We start from the raw sequence: 22,516 nt of genomic DNA, 5'->3' as shown, positions 1-22,516 counted from the left end.
TGAAGGAAAAGTCATTATAAATAATCGGTTTTCCCTCATTTTTTATTCACCGAGCATTCATATTAATAGAGAGTGCAAAATCTGAGCAAAGGCATCCAAGGTAAAGGTGTGAAGTGATTTCTTTCAAGCATTCAGACATTATCAGGCAGATAAAGGCATTTTTCAGATGGCTTCTTCTTTTGCTCATGAATTTATTGTAAACCCTACTGTCGTTGAAAACATAAAATGTCGTAGACCCGTATTCAAAATTATTCCCAAAATAGCTAAGCAAGATGATTCCATAGGCGTATTTTCAAAGATTCCTAAAGGTGTAGCTTATGTTGAAGACCCTAGGATTTATATTCACTGCAATATTGAGGAATTAGGTTCTGAGGAGTTGCTAAAGATGTTTAGAACCGTAATTTGTGATGAAAATGACATTGTCAAACCCGAGCACAAGATTATTGAGACTTTAGGTTTTGTGGAAATTTTGAACATCCCAGAATTTCAGGAGGAAGTTGTGAGAATTATCCTAAGTAGGGCACATGGAGAATTTCTTTGATTAGATTCAGTCTAGAAATTCACTTGGCAAGCAATTAGGGCAATAACAGGTTTATCATCTACCGACAGCAAACCAAACAAAACTAAGAAGGTTCCTAAATATAAAATTCATGACCTTAACCAGAGCAACATCTGATAGTAGATCTCTAAGAGTAAATGACATCAAGTACTACTCCACAAGCATTGACCATTTTTAGGTGTCTACAAGATTCAGTCTAGAAATTCACTTGGCAAGCAATTAGGGCAATAACAGGTTTATCCTCTACCGACAGCAAACCAAACAAAACTAAGAAGGTTCCTAAAAATAAATTCATGATCTTAACCAGGTTTATCCTCTACCGACATGCATAATGGGTTCTTCCACTTTGGTGCAATCCGATCCACTTCAAGATCTCATATGCAAAGGGACAATTACTATGCAAATGACCCTAATATGATATGATAATGACCTAAACTTAATGAAGAGACCTAGGGTATGCAAATATGAATGTATGACAATGGTATGACTCTAATGCAAGAGGACATATGCAAATGGATGACTCTTATTGATATGCAAAGGAGTGTGACCTAGATGAAACTTAACCTTGGTACTTGACAATGAATTTTGCAAAATGCAACCTAGGATGAACTTAAATGTAAGTGACATGAATGTTGAGACAAGATGTCATGCCCAAATTTTAGGGCAAAAATGGAATGATTTTTTTTTAACATACTAATTAATTAACGAAGTTCACTGAGTTAATTACCTAGTCCATAAATTAATTAAGTCAAACTCATTAACTAAAGAAGGTGAAGATAAATTTAATCTCCTATAAGACCTTATAATCTAAAATCCCTTTTTTTTTTTTTCAATAACTTAAAAATTGTTTAAAGTGTCATTTTATTTAGATAATTTAATTAACACAGGTAAAGTTATTTACGAGTAACTATTACTCGCCTATTGGAAGCCAATTAACAATTATCCCATCTAACTTCAAGTGGAAGGCGCTTGAATTACTTCCTTTAATATCCATTTTAAAATTTAATGCTCTAATTAAATTAACTAGGGCATAAGTAAGTATTTATCACACTAAATATTTTTTTTTTAAAACTAGACTTTATTATTAAGTGTATATATTTCTCTTTCTTTTACTTCCTGTTAGTAATCATACGGAGGTATTTAAATATTTAAAACTCTATTTAAATACTTACTCCAAAATATAACCTGTATATATATATATTAATCCTTTAAAATATCTTTCCAATATAATACTCAATATGCCTTCCAACCCTAATTAGGGATTTTTTCTTTTATATATATTAAATGACTCTAAACTAAAATAATCTAACATATTATTTTTATTTCATTTACCCTAGCCCTACCCGGCTAGGGTTTAATCTTTTTTCTTGATTACCATTTAATTTCCACAAGGCCGAAACCCCATGGCGGCGGCCATGAATTTTTGATGCAGGTTTTGTTTTTATAAAGGGGCGACGGGGCCGAGAGCGCCACTGTGTGTACACACAGTGGTGGTACGGCACCACTGTGTGTCCACACAATGGGAGCCGCTGGTGGCTCACACCACTGTGTGTCCACACAGTGGGAGCCGAAGTGGCCCACACTGTGTGTTCGCACAGTGGAAGCCGTGCGGCCCACACTGTGTGCACACACAGTGGGGTCCGCGTGCAAACCAAAAACCCTCTTCTTTTTCTTAAAAGGTAAAAAAAAAAGTTTTATTTTATTTTATTTTTTTATATATTTAATATATATATATTTATATTTATATAAATATATATATATATATATATATATTTATATTTATATAAATATATATATATATATATTTCTCAATAAGTCATATATATATATATATATATATATATATATATATAATTGGTATATAAGCTTAGGCTCCTTTTTTTTTTTTTAATTGCTGATAAAACGAATGAAGTAAATCTATTGGTAAGCTATTTATCCTAACACATCGGAAATCTATAAGTTTTATTTTCTTCTTCTGAACTTAGGAGAGTACTATTTAGAAATACAATATACTTTTCTAAAATAAATACATTCATTGATTTCTCAACTAATAAAACAACTAATTTATTTACATGTTAACAGCAAATACAAATCATAATTTTCTGCAATTAAAATGGAGATAGATTGTCAGCTAAAAAGAAGAACTCAAATTTAAATAAAACTGATTTTTTTTTTTTTTTAAGCAAGAAAAAACTATTGCGTGCAAATCAAAACAAATCTCTTTTAAAAAAAAAAAAAATAGAAAATAGAAGCATTGCCAAGCTTTTTACAACTCTAACGAAAATCTGCAAATTTACAGGATGTTTCTTTATTTAACTACAACAATAAATCTCATGTCTATTTTCAAAATTACAACTTCCCTCTCATTTCTATGAATGAGGGTGTATTTCTATGTCTGAGCTACTTAACCTCAGACCGAAAGAAAGCACACTTCGATAGGCTGCCAAACAACTGATTATCCCGCAAACACTGCAATACCTGCTTCAGGTGCTCCTCATGCTCCTTCTCATTCTGAGAATATATCAGTATATCATCGAGGAACACAATAACAAAACGGTCCAGAAAGGTACAGAACACCCCATTCATGAGGCTCATAAAAACTGCTGGGGCATTCGTAAGTCCGAACGGGACTACGGTAAACTCATAGTGACCATATCTAGTGCGAAATGCGGTCTTGTGGATATCACTTTCCACTATTCTCAATTGATGGTATCCTGACTTTAGATCTATTTTGGAAAAGACTTTGGCACCCTGAAGTTGGTCGAATAAATCATCAATTCTGGGCAAAGGATATCGATTCTTGATGGTTACTTTATTTAGCTGTCGATAATCCATCCTTCTTCTTAACAAAGATGACTGGTGCACCCCAAGGGGATACGCTAGGACAAATATGACCCTTCTCAAGGAGTTCCTCAAGCTATATTTTAAGTTCATTTAGCTCATTTGTGGTCATCCTATAAGGTGCTCTGGAAACTGGCTTGGCTCCTGGTACTAGGTCTATATGAAAATCAATCTCTCTACGGGGAGGCATTCCTGGTAACTCTAAAGGAAATACATCTGAATATCCCTTAAGGATAGGATCATCATCGAGTGATGTTTCTTTTTCCTCCTCTTCTCCTCTGTCACTGATAGTGATAGCAAAAAGCTGACATCCCTTCCGCATGCTCCGCTTAAGCTGCATTGTGGAGATCATACGAAGAGACATGGGCCTCTGAATCCTGGTAATAACTATGGGCGAACCATGATCATCCTCACACTCGATCTTTTTCAGGCGGCAATCCATCTTGGCTCTATGGGCATAAAGCCAATCCATGCCAAGTACGATCCCGTAAGATCCAAGTGGAGTCACTCTAAGGTCTACTAAAGTGGTGGTCTTGCCAATCTACAGCTGACATGCCCTAACCTCTGATTCCACTGACACTCTAGCTCCTGAAGCTAATTCCACTTCCCAACTGACACCCTGTCTAGTTGCCACTAGCCCGCAATGCTCCACAACCAATGGAGATATAAAGGAGTCAGTAGCTCCTGAATCAAACAAAATAGATACATTGTTACCTTTGATTATACCTGAAGATTTGATAACTGTGGCTTGATGCTCAGTCTGGCGGTTGTCAACCGCTGCGAATACTCTATGAGACCTGCCCATATCACCAACTGTCAGCTCTGAAGCGGTCATCCGCTGACTCCCTGCTACCTGTCCCTGAGGGCAATCCCTCGCCATATGCCCCATGGCTCCACACGTAAAGCAAGCACCCCATGCCTGAAACTGGGCACCCTGAGGCCTAGAGAATGCCTGACCTCCTGTCCTACTAGATCCACTATACCCACCCCTGGAGGACTGCTGAGTCCCCGCCGGCTGTGTGTACTGCCCCTATGCTCTCTGATCACGTTTCTATCCCTAAGTCTGCCACTGCTTGGGCTTGGAGCCCTGCTGATACTATGGAGGCTTCTGCCTCTAGTTCTGTGATGTCTGTTGTGGAGGAGGGGGTTTGGAGAACCCCTGAGAATTTCGGCTATTTCCTTTCCAATGTGGTTTCTGGAATCCATAAGGTTGAGGTGCGGGATTTCAGTTCTGAAACTGATCCCTATTGTCTTGTGCTCTGACCTGAATTTCCTCGACAATTAGTGCCTTCTCTATAGCAACCCAAAGGCTCTCTGGAGTGGACATCCTAACAGGCCCGGCTATACCGGCATTTAATCCCCTGATGAAGCGGTTTACAAGAAGTTTCTCATCCTTTAGATAGTCTACATAAGGCAACAACTCAAAGAATTTGCTCTCATACTGGGTTACTGACAAGCCTTTTTGTTGGAGATCATGAAATTCATCTATACGATGCTGCCTGAAGTGTTTTGATAGGTACCTCTCATGAAACTCTGTGAATATCTCCCAAGTGAGAGCATCAGGAACTAATCCGCATTTGTACTCTTCCTGTCTCCACCAAGTGGAGGCTGTCCCTCTCAGAAGATGAACCGTGACACATGCTTTCAAGTTGCTCTCATAAGAACGCAACACAAAGCACCTCTCAAGACTCAGAAGCCATGCCTCGGCCTCTACTCCATCTGTAGAACCTCCGAAGGATGGTGGCTAGAGGCGCATGACCTCCCTGATGAGATCCCTTGGATCTCGACGAGCTCTCTCAAAATAAACTGGTTCCACTACTGGAGGTGGTCCTGGCATATGCACAGACTTTGGCTTGTTACCACCCTGACTCTCTATAGAAATCGGAGCTGGGCTCCTGCTTCATTCTCTATCAACAGATCTATGACTCCCAGAGTCATGACTCCTAACCTGAGGGTTCTCTGCTGGGATCCTTTCCTGAACTATGCCAATAAGATTCTGAATGGCTACTAAGAGGTCTCAGTTAGGTTCATTTGGCTATTCGGGAGGTGCTCCTGGGTTCTCCTCTGGAACTGATGCCTCCCTCTCTACCTCTTCACGTGCTATGCGCACACGTCTAGGACCCCGTCTGCGCTTGCGAGCTTGTCACGTCGTCAGAGGCATCCTAAGAGGAAAAACAAGGCCACATAATTAATTAATTTCTTTTAGAATAATATTAATTCAATTAAATTCAAAAGTCTGATAAAATCAATTTAAAAAATTAAATTTAAATATTCTAAGGCGAAACGTAAGTGGAGTAAGGTTCCTAGTGTGGAAACCTTGCTCTGATACCAAAATGTCATGCCCAAATTTAAGGGCAAAAACGGAATGATTTTTTTTTAACATACTAATTAATTAACGAAGTTCACTAAGTTAATTACCTAGTCCATAAATTAATTAAGTCAAACTCATTAACTAAAGAAGGTGAAGATAAATTTAATCTCCTATAAGACCTTATAATCTAAAATCTCTTTTTTTTTTTTTCAATAACTTAAAAATTGTTTAAAGTGTCATTTTATTTAGATAATTTAATTAACACGGGCAAAGTTATTTATGAGTAACTATTACTCGCCTATTGGAAGCCAATTAACAATTATCCCATCTAACTTCAAGTGGAAGGCGCTTGAATTACTTCCTTTAATATCCATTTTAAAATTTAATGCTCTAATTAAATTAACTAGGGCATAAGTAAGTATTTATCACACTAAATATTTTTTTTTTTTAAACTAGACTTTATTATTAAGTGTATATATTTCTCTTTCTTTTACTTCCTATTAGTAATCATACGAAGGTATTTAAATATTTAAAACTCTATTTAAATACTTACTCCAAAAATATAACCTGTATATATATATATATATATATATATATATTAATCCTTTAAAATATCTTTCCAATATAATAGTCAATATGCCTTCCAAACCTAATTAGGGATTTTTTCTTTTATATATTTTAAATGACTCTAAACTAAAATAATCTAACATATTATTTTTATTTCATTTACCCTAGCCCTACCCGGCTAGGGTTTAATCTTTTTTCTTGATTACCATTTAATTTCCACAGGGCCGAAACCCCATGGCAGCGACCATGAATTTTTGATGCAGGTTTTGTTTTTATAAAGGGGCGACGGGGCTGAGAGTGCCACTATGTGTACACACAGTGGCGGCACGGCACCACTGTGTGTCCACACAGTGGGAGCCACTGGCGGCTCACACCACTATGTGTCCACACAGTGGCGGCCGCGGCCGACACTGTGTGTCCACACAGTGGGAGCCGAAGCGGCCCACACTGTGTGTTCGCACGATGGAAGCTGCGCGGCCCACACTGTGTGCACACACAATGGGGTCCACGTGCAAACCAAAAACCCTCTTTTTTTTTTTAAAAGGTAAAAAAAATAATTTTATTTTATTTTATTTTTTTATATATTTTATATATATATAGATATATATATATATATTTATATAAATATATATATATATAAATTTATAAGTGTGAAAATATATATATATATATTTTTCTCAATAAGTTTTACATGCAAAATTTTTTTAAACAAAATAACAAAGGAAGAACATTATGTTAAATCAAATTACATGTGCACATATATATATATATATATATATATATATATATATATATATATATATATATATATATATATATATATATATATATATATATATATATATATATATATATATATATAATTGGTATATAAGCTTAGGCTCCTTTTTTTTTTTTTTTTAATTGCTGATAAAACGAATGAAGTAAATCTATTGCTAAGCTATTTATCCTAACACATCGAAAATCTATAAGTTTTATTTTCTTCTTCTGAACTTAGGAGAGTACTATTTAGAAATACAATATACTTTTCTAAAATAAATACATTCATTGATTTCTCAACTAATAAAACAACTAATTTATTTACATGTTAACAGCAAATACAAATCATAATTTTCTGCAATTAAAATGGAGATAGATTCTCAGCTAAAACGAAGAACTCCGATTTAAATAAAACTGATTTTTTTTTTTTTTAAGCAAGAAAAAACTATTGCGTGCAAATCAAAAAAAATCTCTTTTTAAAAAAAAAAAAATAGAAAATAGAAGCATTGCCAAGCTTTTTACAACTCTAACGAAAATCTACAAATTTACAGGATGTTTTTTTATTTAACTACAACAATAAATCTCATGTCTATTTTCAAAATTACAACTTCCCTCTCATTTCTATGAATGAGGGTGTATTTCTCCTATCAATTTTAAAACTACTAACTGCAAATCAATTTAAAATTTCTTCAACAATTTTCTTCTGCAACCTTTCACTTTTCCTAGTCTTTTCTCCTGGCATTCCTGCATAATAGAAACACAAATATGACCACGAAGTTCTCACCTCCCAGCCTAGGCTAACTGGTAGCCACCCTCGAGCTCGGAGAACCAAGTCCTAGATGGGTAACAAACAGGCAAACACATAGAAGGCAAAATACATACAGATTTTCAGACACACTCCCAACTTGGCTTCACAGCACCACACTTTGGTGATGACCTTTTTCAGGGTGGTAGTGGACCAATACCCTGAGGAGAACTGTAAGTATGGAAAAACAAGTAGCCACCTCATGGCACAATAAATATATCAAAAATCTCAACCCCTTATTCCTTATGCCCCCCAAAGGCATTCTAGCCTTATAACCCTCCTTATGACCCCCATTGCACAAACATGCCATGCAGCAAGGGTCACACAAAGATCCCTTGTGATCGCTCTCAAACGAGAGTCTCTCACTCGAGGCTTGTCACTGCTACCACCCACAAGATCCTCCTCTCTCCCAAGAGTAAGAGGTCTTGAGAAAACTCCAAAAGCACAAAAAAACATAATGCAAAATTTTCAAATGAAATTCTAAACAAACCATTCAAGAAGCTTAGATTTCTTCACCAATCATACACTCAAATGCATACAAGATAACAGACATTTTTAAAGAAAAATCAAACCAACCTTAATCTGCCCAATGGTAGTATATTATTTGAGGAAGAGCTGCCCAATCCACGGATCTTCTTCTTCTACCCTTAGTTAAATTTTCTATTCCAAAACTATTCTTTTCTTTTCAAAATTTCTCTTGTCTCCAAAAATGGAGAGTGGGTGATTACCCTCAAATTCTCAAAATCTTGCTTAAGAAGCTCATTCTCTGAGTTCTCACAAGTTTCTAAAAAAAACACAAAAAAAGAAAGAAAAGCAGAATGCAAAAAGACTCTCATTCGAATAGGAAAAATCTCAATTAGATTTAAACTTCTAATTTTCAATTTTCGCACAACTCAAAAAAGCCAATTTTTAAAGCATCAAAAAGATCATTTAAAAGTGGAAACTTGCCTAAAATTACCCCTAACCCCTAGGTATACCTTATGGGCTTTAGGAAACCCTATTAAACTACCCCTAGGTGTTCATTTAACCCATTTTAAACCTCTTTGAAGTTTATTTTCGGGTCAAACATATGTTGACCACTCCAAAGATTATATTCCCAAAGTATTTATGACAACACATTATATTATTAAAAAAAAAACTATAGTTAAACACTTTCCCACCAAGAGACACATATAAAACATTTAAATTTAAATCCACACATGTGTCAAGTGACACAAATAAAACACTTTTACAAATTAAAACATGAAATCGTCTCTTGTGGGTTTTACACATTAAATTTAAATAACACTTAACACTCATGCAGCATATACTTGTAAAGCGGAAAAATCGAACCCTAGTTGTTCTCCCCTCCCCAATCTCCAAGGAGAGAGAAGGGAGAGTCACTAGGGTTGATGGTTTTTACTTAGGCGAGACTTTACATTCAAAAGAGGGGTTGAAACCCACAAGATCCAATCCCACGCAATGCAAGATTGGATTCTAAATGAGTTTCAAGGGTTGTGACATCAAGGATACCCTCTTTTGTAAAGAATGTAGATAGAAAGATTGAACTAGGAATGCATGTAAAGTAGGAAAGATTCGCTTATAAACAGAGATAGGGATATGGGATGAAGCTGCGGACCTGGAATTAGCAGTAAAATGTCGAGACAATGCTGTTCTGCAAATTTGAGTGAAAGTTGACGGGACGATGGCGCCCGGCGTGCACATGGTCCTCCAAAAAATCCACGAAATGAAGGGGGATCTGTTCGTCTCTGCACAAGGATTCCAGATCTTCAATTACAGCTGCTTACCTACAACCTACACACAGAAAAGAGAGGACGATTGGGGGGTTAGGGATTAGGGGTTTGCCTTTAGGTCAAACCCCGGTTTTGGAATTAACCAAGAAATGAGAATGTTGTAAATGTAAATGTTTGTAATGTAAACAAGTACTGATACCTTGTTGTAAGAATGTTTGTATTCTTACATGTGAAGGTGTAATGTATGTTGTATGTTGTATGTGATCCCCTCTTCAATGGTTGAATCCTTGTCTTGAATGCAACACCTAGCCTTGAATGGAGACTTAGAATGCTCAATTGCTTGAAGGAATGCTTGAATGCTTGAATGTTTGAATGTTCGAATATCGCTTCCACCTTTTGCACACATATGTCTCCTTCCCTTTTTTGGAAGATGAAATGTAGTTTATATACTTGTCAATTAGGTTTGATAGATTGATTTTCCCGACCTTAGGCCGACCAGGAAACATTATTTCCCGAATTGCAAACTTAAAGACCCGATGCCCAAAAGAGACCGGGCCCAAAATAGGGCCAGGGACCAGGGCGATGGGCACCATGGTCCTGGGGGGCCAGGGTGCTGGGCGCCATGTTTCCACCTCCCGGGCTAGTAGGGTGCAAGGAGGGATCAAGCCAGGGTGCAGAAAAATGTAGTTTTTGGTGTCACAAGCAGGTTTCGGGGTCTCCATTCAGGTTCAACATTGCGCCGCCATCGTGAAGACCCAAATGCAGTCGAAATTGCAAGTGTCGCAATTTTAGGACGCTACATTTAGCCCCCACTTTAACGGGAGTATAAGTGTATGCTCATACTTCCAGTAAAGTACAAGGAAACAACATTGAAAAATTTTCACCACATCAAGGAGGCAATATACACCAAGCCCCCAATGGACTAAGGATCTTACGACTTCGATTGACAAAGTAAAAGGGAAGATCATGAGGGAGAACCATGACTGTCAGTAGTAAGGTTCCCTCACTATGAGTCATGCAAGAAAGATATCAAAAATTTTCAAGGCAAAGCTAAATTTGTCAATAAATTTTCAAGTATCTTGAAAAGATATGAACGGGATGTATGCCCCCCTACATTAAAGCGATCGCACACGCCTCACCGGGGGTGATTGCTTTAAGGTAGTGATACATATAAGAAATGAGAAAGGAGCACGTTATCACAAGGATTTAGCCCCCAAGTGTGAGATAAGCCCAAGGATAATAGACACAAAACACAAAGCACAAGGTGACTTCGATTTCCTCGGGGTCAGTATAGAAGAATGAGAATAACACATAGAAGAAGTAACAAAAGAGATCAAGAGAGGAGGAGAGAGTCTACTATGCTAATGAAATAGTCTAGCACATCATCTACCCCCGGATCTTGCTGATCAATATTTCAGGAAGGCAGGAAACACGCTAGAGGAGGAACATCCAACACAGCAGATGGAGCTATCACAAGATCCAAACAAGGGATATGCTCATGTTCTGAGCCACGTTGTTTTTGTCTAGGAGCTAGGATAAGTGCTTTAGAAAATTCGTTAGATAAATGGTTATCAACATCAACATATTCATACTCACTATCAGAATGAACGGGAGTAACAATAACATTTTCATCTATATCATCATCAAGATTTATAAAAATAGGATCTTTAACTCACACAGGATCAAGACCATCATGCATCTTATGTTTAGGAGATTTCGGCTCAATCGTCGGCTGAGGAGAAAATGGAATAATACTAGCTGAAGGTGTTTTTGGGGATTGCAAAGTTTGAGAAGCAGCTGCCTAAGCTCTAAGACGACGCTTTCGTCGGCGTTCACATGCAGAACGATTTCATCTAGTCTTAGTAGGAAGTTGAGAAGATTGAGGAGGAGGAATATTCTCATCCTTATCACTTGGGTGTTTAGGTTGTGGTCTCTTAGGTTGAATAATAGGAGAAGAGGAAGGTCTCTTCTCTCCATAAGAGGAAGGAGGAGGAACTACTCCATATAAGGGAGGAATATTTGGTTTAAGAAGGAGACCAAGTCCATCATGACGAGGAGGTATAGGTCTACTTTTAGGAAGTTTATTAGTCATAGGCATAGTCACATTCATAGGGATGGGTTGGGAATCTTCTTGAGGAAAGACATTAGTTTTATCTTTCAAAGGAAGAAATTCCTTCTCAAGAGCGATAGGAATATCAAGTTTGGGTGTTCTAGGTTCACTTAGAGATAGGATCATATCTTTTTTCCACTTTTGATAAGATTTAACAAGATGATCACTTCATGGAGGAAGAGATTGGAATTGTTTACGCCAAAAGTAATCAATAGGAATGCTAGAAGTTCTTTCAGCTAGTTTAAAGAGACTATGATTGATAGTAACAACTTCACCATTATGGGGAAATTTCAAACACTTGTGAATAGGAGAAGCAATAGCTTTCATGGAAGATAGCCAAGGATAGCCTAGCTTCACATGAAATTGTTCGGATGATGGAATAATAGCAAAGTCCACATCAAGGGATTTGTTATGGACCTCAATAGGTAATGTAATAGAACCAATTGCAGGAGAAGAAAATGCATCAAATAGTTTCACAACCACATTTGTTTCATCATTGATCACTTGATTCAATTGCAAAGTAAAAAGAAATTCTTCAGTAATGATATTAACCATACAAGAAGGATCAATAAGCACTCCACGGCAAGGTGTATTCTTGACTTTTGCAACTATATATAAAGGACCATCAGGTGCCTTGATAGTTTCACTGGAATCAAAGGTGATGGAAGGTTCTTTAGGGATTTTCTGCTAGTCTACAAAGTTAATCACATTCGGAGTCATAGACACAAGATCATCAGGTGAGACAGAGGAATCATTTGTATCAATCGCATTAGAGGTATGAGAAGGTAATGGATTAGTAAAAATCTGAAGATTTTGGTTAGGAGGAGCTATAGATGTATTGCCTTTATCATTCACACCAGAAACAGAGATAGTATTATTATCAATCAAATCTTGAATTTTACCTTTTAAAGCAAAACATTTATCAGTATCATGCCCAGGATGACGATGAAATTGACAAAAAGATTTGTTATCAAAATAGGGTGAATTAATATTTGCAGGATCTATTTGCCTTATAGGAGGAAGAGTAAGCACATTTTGTTCCAATAACTTATTCATAATACTATGCAATGATTCATTCAAAGGAGTAAACTTTCTTTCTTTCTTGAAAAACTTAGAAATAGGAGGCACACCTAATGTCACATTCACATTGTTGTTGATGATGTTTTCATTGAATTTAATCGACTCTCTGTTTAGTTTAAACTTCCCAAATGGTTGTTGACTACTATCACCCTTATCACTCGGAGCCATAGGATTTGCTTGTTCCATTTGACTCACAGTCAGTTGATAATTGTGAAGAGTTGCACACAACTGCTGGAAAGAAGTAAACTCAGAAAATAGAAGTTTTTCTCTAATATCTTTTTGTAAATTAGAAATAAATATTCTTTGAATATCATTGTCAGGTACTGGAAAAGAAATTTGAGCATACACATGCTTATATCTACCAATGAAATCAGTCACTTTTTCTTTAACACCTTGTTTACAATGCATTAAATCAATCAAAGTAACTTTAGGACTTATATTGTTTTGAAATTGTTGAATAAAAGCATTTGCAAGTTGTTCGAAAGAAGTAATAGAATAAGAAGGCAACGAGCAATACCATTGTAGGGCTTTATCTCTTAACGTTCTAGTAAACAGTTTTGCAAGCAACCTTTGGTCATAAGCAAAATCAGTACATATTGTTTGAAAGGTCTTAACATGTGTTAGAGGATCACCCTTACCATTATAAAGCTCCAAATGCGGAATTTCAACATGTTTAGGGGGGATAGCTCGAACAATGTCAAGAGAAAGTGGGGTTGCAACATCAAATGTGGGCACACTAAACTTAGATTGATTCATAGAGGCAATTTGTTGCTATAAAGAAGAGACAGTTTGTGCAAGATTGTTAATGGTCGCTTCAGTCAAAGAGTTCATATTAGACGTGTTAGATTGTGATGGAGGTATTATGTTATTGAAAGAAGGTAGAGAGTAAGGTGGTGGGACACTATGATAGTTAGTCATAGGAGATGATTGGAAAGGAGGAACACTACAAGGAGGAATGGAAGGGTTAAATGAATTGCCCCCTTGTGTCGTGTTTATTTGTGGTGATATAATAGGAACACTTATTGAAGGAATGAATGAAGAAGTTGGATTGAATGAAGGAAGAGGGTTGATTGAAGAAGAGGGATTGCCTCCATTACTAGTGATCATAGGAGGAATGTCTTGTATTGAAGTAGTCATTATGTTTGATGTAAAAGTAGGTATACTAGCAATAGAAGTTGTCAAAGGAATAGAATGATTAACTTGAGTAGGAGGTTGTGTATAACCTAAGGTTTCGGCACAAATTTTCATCGGCATCACATTCGAATCCACAATGTGTGCAATACCACACAAAATATCAATTCCATTCTTATCACTTTGAACCATACGTTTTAGACCCTCAATTAATGAAAGAGCTTCACTATCAGGGTATTCTTGAGACATCCATTGTCGAAAATCATCAAATTGGTTATCCAATTTTGAAAGTTGTTCTACAGAAACCTCATGGAGAGCTTCTTCATCATTAAGAGGATTAGAGGAATTACCCATGTCCTTGTTAAAAAGGCCATTCAAATTAGGTTCCATCTCCTCGGTAATTACACCTTGGAAAGACTTAATTCTAAGGCTTCGTCTAATGGGAATAGTGTAAGTAGGACTTATTGTTGTAAAACTCATGCACTAAAGAGAGAGAGAAGATTTTGAATTTTAGAGGTAGAAAATTTCAATAAAATCAGCCAATTTCCTAGATTTAAGCTGTTAAATGCAGTCAGGACAATCTCCCGAAATTTCGAAAAAAATGTCTAGGACCGTGGTGAACGGAGTGCACACGGTCTTCGCAACTTTTTTTGAAATTTTCAAGGATGACAGTTATGATGAGTTTAAAACTAATCTAAAAAAATTGAGTGATTTTATGATCTGTAGATAGGCCAAATTAAAGTTGCAATCTAAAAATTGAACCCTACCAAGATTGTTGAAAAATGTAAAATTTGAATTTTGAAAAAGAGGGGGAAACTGAAATTTTGAATTTTATGATTTTAGAGCAATGCAAGTTTTGAAATTTAAAAGTTGACTCGATTTCATGCAAAATTCGAATTTGAAAGTGGAAATCAAAGTTGTTGCAATTAAACACTTAATTTCAAAAGTCACAAACTACAAAAATTTGAATAAAACACTGAAATTTTGAATGAATGCCAACACACTTTTCAGATTTAGGACTGTAAGAAACACAATTTTGATATGAATTTTAATTTCAACAATTTTTGAATGATTAGAAGCCTCAATCCAAGCAATCGCTAGACCAACTTTGACTTTAATTTTGAAAGTGTTAAAATTGATAAAATCAGCCAAAATTCTGGATTTTAGCAGAAAAATACAGTAAGATCTAGCTCTCAAAATTTCGAAAAAAATGTCGGGGACGATGGCGCTCGGGGTGCACACGGTCCTCACAACTTTTTTCCAAATTTTCAGGGATGAAAGGTATTGTGATTTTTTTGCGGAATCCAAAGTTACAACTGATTTGGAGGTGTTTTGATTAGTGAAATTATCAGTCAAAGGTTGAATCAAGAAGGTCTTAAAAATTAGGGTTTTGACATTTAACCACTTAATTTTTAGAATTAAAGCACAAATATGAATTGACAATTTGCAATAGAAGGGTAGATCTAAAACAAGCATTAACAATTAAACATTTCACAAGTTTAATTACTTAAAAAGAAAATTTTAGGGTTTTTATGCAATTAGCCTCTAAAATTTGCAAAAGATCAAACATGGAAATGTAATTAAGGGAGAAAAAATTTTAGATCTAACCAGGAATAATTAGAATGAGGATGTTCACGTCGGGTTCACCAAAATGTAAAGCGGAAAAATCGAACCCTAGTTGTTCTCCCCTCCCCAATCTCCAAGGAGAGAGAAGGGAGAGTCACTAGGGTTGATGGTTTTCACTTAGGAGAGACTTTACATTCAAAAGAGGGGTTCAAACCCACAAGATCCAATCCCACGCAATGCAAGATTGGATTCTAAATGAGTTTCAAGGGTTGTGACATCAAGGATACCCTCTTTTGTAAAGAATGTAGATAGAAAGATTGAACTAGGAATGCATGTAAAGTAGGAAAGATTCACTTATAAACAGAGATAGGGATATGGGAAGAAGCTGGGGACCTAGAATTAGCAGTAAAATGTCGAGACAATGCTGTTCTGGAAATTTGAGCGAAAGTCGATGGGATGATGGCGCCCGGCATGCACACGGTCCTCCAAAAAATCCGTAAAACGAAGGGGGATCTGTTCATCTCTACACAAGGATTCTAGATCTTCAATTACAGTCGCGTACCTGCAACCTACACACATAAAAGAGAGGATGATTAGGGGGTTAGGGATTAGGGGTTTGCCTTTAGGTCAAACCCCGGTTTTGGAATTAACCAAGAAATGAGAATGCTGTAAATGTAAATGTTTGTAATGTAAACAAGTACTGATACCTTGTTGTAAGAATGTTTGTATTCTTACATGCGAAGGTGTAATGTATGTTGTATGTTGTATGTTGCATGTGATCTCCTCTTCAATGGTTGAATCCTTGTCTTGAATGCAACACCCAGCCTTGAATGGAGACTTAGAATGCTCAATTGCTTGAAGGAATGCTTGAATGCTTGAATGTTTGAATGTTTGAATATCGCTTCTGCCTTTTGCACACATATGTCTCCCTCCCTTTTTTGGAATAGGAAATGTAGTTTATATACTTGTCAATTAGGGTTGATAGACTGATTTTCCTGACCTTAGGCCGACCAGGAAACATTATTTCCCAAATTGCAAACTTAAAGACCCGATGCCCAAAAGAGACCGGGCCCAAAATAGGGCCAGGGACCAGGGTGCTGGGCGCCATGGTCCTGGGGGGCCAGGGCACTAGGTGCCCTAGTCCAGAAGGACTAGGGTGCTGGGTGCCATGGTCCCTCCTCCTGGGATAGCAAGGTGCAAGGAGGGATCAGGCCAGGGTGCAGAAAAATGCAGTTTTTGGTGTCACAAGCAGGTTACGGGGTCTCCATTCAGGTTCAACATTGTGCCGCCATCGTGAAGACCCAAATGCAATCAAAATTGCAAGTGTCACAATTTTAGGATGCTACAATACTATTACAAATAAAATACAACACAAACGGGGTGTTGTCTCTCCAAATAGACAACCCCTGGCTTACGAACATACATAAGTCTAGGTTTGGTTCTCCGTAATTTTCCATGGTCACATGGTAAATTTCCTACGCATCTCAATTAACACATTAGTACTTCCAAATATCCACATATAATATAATTCAATAATATAACAATAGGCATCATCACTTGCATAAAATTTTCATCTGCACAGATTAAATACATCTTTTATCAAGCAATTTCACATAAGCAAATTTCATCCCAATTCACATAAACTAAACCCTACATCATAGTTCTTTTTCCATAGTAAAGTCCTGCAAATTCAATAACGACATCTATCATTGCAATATCATCCTATCTAAAATCATGTAGTGTTCTATCTCATAAAGCATGTAAGTAAATCATCAAATCATAGCAATGTTATCCAAATCCTGAAATCATATAAGTTCTAAGTCTCAAAATGCATCAAAATAAGGTATCCATAATAGTCTAAATATAAAATCCACTAAATGTCAGACTGAGTCAAGGTGAGGCCTCACATCCTCCCCCTCTAGGCATGAAGTTCCTCCTGGAGTTCATCAAAGAGGTGGGGGTACTCTGATCTCATACGTGCTGCGTCCTCCCATGAAGCCGTAACCTCATCATAACAATCCCACTGGACCCTAACCTGGTCCAGCTCTCGACCTCAAAGGGACAACGTCCGGTGTGCCAAAATGCGAATGGGCTCCAAAGCTAACTGTCCAACTCCACCTGCAAGGCATTCCAATCTAAAATGTGAGACTCATCATAGATATATTTTCTCAAAACTGATACATGAAACCCATTGTGGATGCGTGACAGGCTAGGTGGCAAAGCTAAATGGTAGGCAACTGGGCCTATCCTCTCAAGAATCTCAAAAGGTCCTACAAAGCGAGGTGCGAGCTTAGAACCCTTTCCATAATGGATTGGACTCTTATGCGGTCGCACTCTCAAGAAAACTTTGTCTCCAACCAAGTAGCTATGATCTATCCTCTTTGCATCAGCATATTTCTTCTGTCTACCGTGAGCCTCTCTGAGACACTGCCTAATCAAATCCACCTGTTGTTCCATATCCCAAACTAACTCAGGACCAATAGCAACTCTATCCTCTATGCGATCCCAACTCAAGGGCGTCTTGCAAGGTCTGTCGTATAATGCCTAATAGGGTGGCATTCCCAAAGAAGTGTGATGCCCATTGTTATAGGCAAACTCCACTAAGGGAAGATACTCCTCCCACTGGGTCTGATGGTCCATGACGTACATGCGAAGCATATCCTCTAACACCTGATTGACCCTCTCTGTCTGACCATCTATCTCCGGGTGATAGGCTGTACTGAAATTGAGCTTAGTGCCCATAGCTGCCTATAATGACTTCCAAAAGGAAGAAGTGAAAAGAGAATCCCTATCAAAAATAATCTTGTGGGGCACGCCATGAAGTCTAACAATATCTCGCAAGAACACCTGTGCTACTACTGGAGCTATGAATGTGGTACGAATTGGTGAAAAGTGAGCTACTTTGGTCAACTTGTCAACTGTCACCAAGATAGCATCATGGCGACGAGAAGACATAGGAAGACCAATGATGAAATCCATGGATATAGTATCCCACTTCCACTCTGGTATAGCATGAGACTGGAGCAACCCACCTGGATGGCGGTGCTCCGCCTTTACCCTCTGACACTGAGGCATCGAGCTACTATAACAGTTGGTCTCTCAAGTCCGTGCCCATGGATATGGTGTAAACCTTGTGATGTCTCCTACTCAAGGCATCTGCAACTACATTTTCCTTTCCCTTGATGTAGTGAATGTCAAAATCATATTCGCACAAGAACTCCATCCATCTCCTCTTATGTGCATTAAGGTTCAGCTGAGTGAAGATGTACTAAAGACTCTGATGATCTGAATGCAACTCAAAGTGATGACCTAAAAGGAAGTGTCTCCACCTCACAAGTGCATGCACTACTGCTGCAAGCTCAAGGTCGTGAGTGGGATAATTAAGTTCATGAGTCTTAAGTTTCCTAGACTCAAAAGCTATGGCCCTACCATCCTGCATAAGAACTACCCCTAAACCCTCTAGTGAAGCATCTATACAAACCATGAAGTCACTTGTAGGATCTGGTACAACAAGGATAGGAGCGCTAGTAAGTGCCTTCTTGAGTTCCTGAAAGGCCTTCTCACACTTCTCTATCCACTCAAATTTCTTCCCTTTACGCTGAAGAGAAGTAATAGGGTGTGTGACTCTGGAAAATCCCTCGATGAAACATCGGTAATACCCTGCTAAACCCATGAAACTCCTGACCTCTGTCACACTAGTAGGTGCTGGCCAATCCATAATAGCCCTAATCTTTGATGGGTCAACTGAGATCCCATTACCGGAAATAACGTGCCCAAGGTACTTAACCTCAGACCGAAAGAAAGCACACTTCGATAGGCTGCCAAACAACTGGTTATCCTGCAAACACTGCAATACCTGCTTCAGGTGCTCCTCATGCTCCTTCTCATTCTGAGAATATATCAGTATATCATCGAGGAACACAATAAAAAAATGGTCCAGAAAGGTACGAAACACCCTATTCATGAGGCTCATAAAAATTGTTGGGGCATTCGTAAGTCCGAACGGGACTACGGTAAACTCATAGTGACCATATCTATTGCGAAATGTGGTCTTGTAGATATCACTTTCCACTATTCTCAACTGATGGTATCCTGACTTCAGATCTATTTTGGAAAAGGCTTTGGCACCCTGAAGTTGGTCGAATAAATCATCAATTCTAGGCAAAGGATATCGGTTCTTGATGGTTACTTTATTTAGCTACCGATAATCCATGCATAATGACTCTTAAGCAGGTAAAGGAATTAAAAGAATGAAACTTAAGATATGCAAAGGAATTAAAACAATGAAGTAAAGGAAGAAAAGAGAGAAATACATAAGATATGCTTATAAGCAGGTAAAGGAATTAAAAGAAAATGTTATGAACATTACTGGTATAAAGGCTAGTGAACTAGAAGGACTGCAACCATAGGCATGCATTTCACTGGTTGGCACATCATCTGACAGTGAGATACCAGCTAAATTCAAAAGAGTTGATAGGAAGAGAAAACCCTCACCAATACCCTCTCCTTCACCCAAGAAAACAAGAACCTTGAGAAAGAAACAACAAGCAGTAAGGAAACTGACAAAGAAACTAACCCCCAAGAAGAAACATAAATAGGTTATTCCTCCATTGTATAATTTGCTAAATAAAATCACCGATGATGGTAATTTGGATAATGTGAGCAAATTGTATAGCACATTCACTAACTCAGAAAAGGAAAGTATTGAAAACAACATTATCTTACATCTAGATATATATAAGAAATTTTTAATTGAAGTTGTGGATGACTTGCCAAATGAACTATATAGGAGATTAGATGCAAAGAGGATTGCAGTAATGTAATTGGACAAGAAACTTAAAGTTGAAAAACTTCTAGCTATACATCCAGTTAACTCTAAATAAGAGATTGATCATCTAATTTGTGAAGCTAACAAATCATTTTTTCCTAGTGGTCACCGACAAGTAAGTTTGATGGTTGGCAGAGCTAATAAGATTACAGAGGAAACGACTAATAAATGTTGGTATTTTGGTATGGTTTTGTCATTGATGTCAACACCTACTAAAACACTAGCACTTTGGAGATCCAGCAGCTTTCACTGGCAAGTAAGTAACTATTACATAGTTACTGGTATATGGTTCACCGATAGGATATAATGATCACCGACACTCGAAATTATGTGGAAAACACTTGGTAATGTCAAAGACATCGTTCAGACATCTTGTCCTGGAGTTTTGTTCATTGGCATATTCATATTTGCATATTTGCTTTTACCGGCAAATAGGTTCAGGGTTACCTAGGGTTACACCGACAGGTTTATCTTTTCCAGATCAACATGACATGCTAAGGAAATGATTAATTATTGTTGTAAATGCATTAAGTTGACATGTTCAATCAGTTATTGCATCAGATATTATATTGTTTGTAAAATGTTTTTATTGTAATATCTTGTAGAGCTGACCTACTAAAATTGGTCTTAGGTTATGGTATAAATGTAAGATCTTATTTGTAAGATCAAATGTGGAATGCAAAAAAGAATTGTGTGAAGGTATATGCAAGATTAAGAAGAGCTATACACGAAGACATCATTTGAAGGTGAAGTTAGGTTTTTGTGAAAGCATATCAACATTACACCAGTACTGAATCTAGCATATGAAGATGCTATTTTGTGCAGTACATTCTTATTGGATTTAACCATCCAAATGTAGTCAGTGTGACTCTCATTTTGTGATTGAGCAGTGAGCTCTAGGCTGTTAGCCTTTCTGCATGTGCAGACCCCATTTATGTACAATTACTATCTGTAGTAGTATCATCTGATTGTGGGTAAGGTTTCCCACTATGGTTTTTCCCCTTATAGTGTTTCCACGTACAAATATTGGTGGCATGTGTTGTGGATGACTTTGTGTTTATGTTTCATGCATTAATCTTTACCTGTATAGCTATTAACTGTTAACACTGTCTATCGACATACTTAACTGGTTTAGCGGTATTAAGCATTCAGTTGGTTAAGTTGGTTTTTGGTTTGAAATTAGTTGACAACTAATTCACTCCCCCCTCTCAGTTGTCTCTAGGACCTAACAATTGGTATCAGAGCTTAGTCCTCTTTTGTAGAAGTTTAACAACTTGAAGAGATCCAATGTCTACTGATTATTTCAAAAAGGACAATCCTAAACTTGATGGAACCAACTATGGCATATGGAAGATCAGAATGGAGACACATCTAAATTGCATTGGTAAAGACATCTAGGAAGTTACAAAGAAAGGTTACACTGCTGTTGTACCTGGTCAGCCCAGTCCAACTACCTTGGCTAAAGATGAGGAAAATGATTGCAAAGCAAGAGAAGCTCTTTTGAGCGCATTATCAGATCAACAAATCATGGGATTATCAGATAGGTCTACTGCTAAAGCTATTTGGGATCATTTAGAAACACTGAATGAAGGAGATTCCACAGTCAAAAGTGCAAAACTTGAAAGCTTCTAAGTTAGGTATGAACATCTAAAATGGAAGAAGATGAAAGGATTTCTGCTTTTATGGAAAGAGTAAATGAAATTGTTTTGGGTATTAAATGTTGTAGAGGAACCTTAAGTGAGGATGAAATTATTTCAAAAATCTTAAGAGGATTGCCACCTGCACATAAAATGAAGGTTACTGCTATAAATGAGTTAAGAACAATGCCTAATACATCAGTAACTAGGGATACATTGATTGGGAAACTTTTAGCTTTGAAATTGAAGAATTTGGTCCTGTTGCTACTATAAAGATAGATTTAGCCTTTAAAGCATCAACATCATCTGCTCCATCATTTGACAAATTTGATTGGAAAGCCTTTTATGCAAGAGAACTTGAAGAAAGCAGGAAAGAAAATGAAGAACTTGGAGAACTTGAAGCACTATTTGCAAGGAAAATGCCTAAAGGTCCAATTGGTAGTAAGTATGAAGGTAAAGCACCCTTTAAATGTTTTAACTGCAATAAGATTGGTCATATGGCTTCGAGATGCCCAGATAGAAGGACATACAAGCCTAATCCTGAATATCAGAGATACAGATTCAAGAAGAACAAAGACAAATCTTGTTA

This window comes from Cryptomeria japonica, chromosome 10 (assembly GCF_030272615.1).
Source record: "Cryptomeria japonica chromosome 10, Sugi_1.0, whole genome shotgun sequence".
Lineage (NCBI taxonomy): Eukaryota > Viridiplantae > Streptophyta > Pinopsida > Cupressales > Cupressaceae > Cryptomeria > Cryptomeria japonica.
The sequence above is the reverse complement of the archived record's forward strand: the minus strand, read 5'-3'. Positions refer to the sequence as shown.